Source organism: Ascidiella aspersa, chromosome 5 (genome assembly GCF_963924565.1).
Source record: "Ascidiella aspersa chromosome 5, kaAscAspe10.2, whole genome shotgun sequence".
In the NCBI taxonomy this organism is placed as follows: Eukaryota; Metazoa; Chordata; class Ascidiacea; order Phlebobranchia; family Ascidiidae; genus Ascidiella; species Ascidiella aspersa.
Window position 1 is genome coordinate 14179938 of NC_139451.1, and position 2500 is coordinate 14182437.

General features: G+C 54.2%; 1 non-coding gene across 1 annotated transcript; it reads left to right on the forward strand.

Moving 5' to 3' along the window:
* The first annotated feature begins 514 nt into the window (after positions 1-514).
* Positions 515-2325, forward strand: LOC146144746 (small subunit ribosomal RNA). The gene has a single exon (XR_014500765.1). It is a non-coding gene; the product is annotated as a small subunit ribosomal RNA (ribosomal RNA).
* The last annotated feature ends 175 nt before the right edge of the window (positions 2326-2500 follow it).

Consider the following 2500-nt stretch of genomic DNA (forward strand, 5'->3'; position numbering starts at 1 on the left):
GGCCGCGCGCGCGAGCAAGCGCCTGTATAGGCCGCGCGAGCGTGTGATATGCCTCGCAATAGTTCAACACCTGGCGCAATCGTGCACCTTTTTTTTACGTTAGAATTTCAAACGGAAGACCCCAGGGACAACACTCATCTTTGCTATACTTGTGGGAGCTGACAAGCTTCGACAAGTAAAGAATCGGTGAAAAGGCGATTGGCTCGCTGGGCAGATGTTGCTGCTGCGCGAAGAGCCGAGTGTCAGTTTGTCGGGTTCTGAGCGGTCGCTTCGGCGAAGTTGTCTGGCGTGCGTTGCGCTCGCGCCGGTGTTGGCGACGTGGCGGTCGAAAGGCCTGCCGACGAAGTCTTACTCCGGCGGGTGCGACGGGCGGTGACGGTTTTCTGAGTTCGGGCAGCCGAGCAAAGAACGAAATTTTAACGGAGAGAAGCCTTCGGGTTTCGCATCGACCGAGCGACGGCGCCGCATCAGCGGCGCCTCCTTCGTCGGCCTTTCGGGGCTACGCTAAAGTAGCTACCTGGTTGATCCTGCCAGTAGTCATATGCTTGTCTCAAAGATTAAGCCATGCAAGTCTAAGTACGAGCTCTCGTACAGTGAAACTGCGAATGGCTCATTAAATCAGTTATGGTTCATTTGATCGTACGTTTTACGTGGTTAACTGTGGAAATGCTAGAGCTAATACATGCGTGAAGCGCCGACCTCGCGGGAGGCGTGCTTTTATCAGACCAAAAACCGACCGGGCTTCGGCCCGCAACCTTTGGTGACTCTGGATAACTTTGCGGATCGCACGGTCTCGCACCGGCGACGGATCATTCAAGTGTCTGCCCTATCAACTTTCGTCGGTACGGTACTGGCCTACCGAGGTTCTTACGGGTAACGGAGAATCAGGGTTCGATTCCGGAGAGGGAGCCTGAGAAACGGCTACCACATCCAAGGAAGGCAGCAGGCGCGCAAATTACCCATTCCCGACGCGGGGAGGTAGTGACGAAAAATAACAATACAGGACTCTAAACGAGGCCCTGTAATTGGAATGAGTACACTTTAAAACCTTTAACGAGTATCCATTGGAGGGCAAGTCTGGTGCCAGCAGCCGCGGTAATTCCAGCTCCAAAAGTGTATATTTAAGTTGTTGCGGTTAAAAAGCTCGTAGTTGGATTTTGGGCGCAGGCGGCCGGTCCGTCGCAAGGCGTGTACTGGCCGTCCTGGCCTCACCTCCGGTTCTCCGCCGGTGCCCTTGACTGAGTGTCGGCGGCGGCCGGAACGTTTACTTTGAAAAAATTAGAGTGTTCAAAGCAGGCGATTCGCCTGAATAATGGTGCATGGAATAATGGAATAGGACCTCGGTTCTATTTTGTTGGTTTTCGGAGCGCGAGGTAATGATTAAGAGGGACAGACGGGGGCATTCGTACTGTGCCGTTAGAGGTGAAATTCTTGGATCGGCGCAAGACGAACGACTGCGAAAGCATTTGCCAAGAATGTTTTCTTTAATCAAGAGCGAAAGTCAGAGGTTCGAAGACGATCAGATACCGTCCTAGTTCTGACTATAAACGATGCCAACTAGCGATCGGGGGGCGTTAGTTTTACGACCTCTCCGGCAGCTTGCGGGAAACCAAAGTCTTTGGGTTCCGGGGGAAGTATGGTTGCAAAGCTGAAACTTAAAGGAATTGACGGAAGGGCACCACCAGGAGTGGAGCCCGCGGCTTAATTTGACTCAACACGGGAAATCTCACCCGGCCCGGACACAGTGAGGATTGACAGATTGAGAGCTCTTTCTTGATTCTGTGGGTGGTGGTGCATGGCCGTTCTTAGTTGGTGGAGCGATTTGTCTGGTTAATTCCGATAACGAACGAGACTCTGGCTTGCTAACTAGTTACGCGACCCAATCGGTCGGCGTCTAACTTCTTAGAGGGACTAGTGGCGTTTAGCCACACGAGATTGAGCAATAACAGGTCTGTGATGCCCTTAGATGTTCGGGGCCGCACGCGCGCTACACTGACCGGATCAGCATGTGCTCGCCTTGGCCGACAGGTCTGGGTAACCCGCTGAACCCCGGTCGTGCTAGGGATAGGGAATTGCAATTATTTCCCTTGAACGAGGAATTCCCAGTAAGCGCGAGTCATTAGCTCGCGTTGATTACGTCCCTGCCCTTTGTACACACCGCCCGTCGCTACTACCGATTGAATGGTTTAGTGAGGTCCTCCGATTGGACCTGGCGCGGCCGGCAACGGTCGAGCCGGCGTCCGAGAAGACGATCTAACTTGATCATTTAGAGGAAGTAAAAGTCGTAACAAGGTTTCCGTAGGTGAACCTGCGGAAGGATCATTAACGGTCTCGCAAACGCTTCGGCGAACGCGAAACTCGGACAAGCGAGAGAAAAAGTCTTTGCTACCCGGCGCCCGACCCGCGAGGAGCGGCGCGCCGGCCGGCGATTCGGTCACCCGGTAATGTTTGCGCGTCGAGTGCCGCGGTGCCGCGCGCTCCGGCTTCAAGCGTCGGCCTG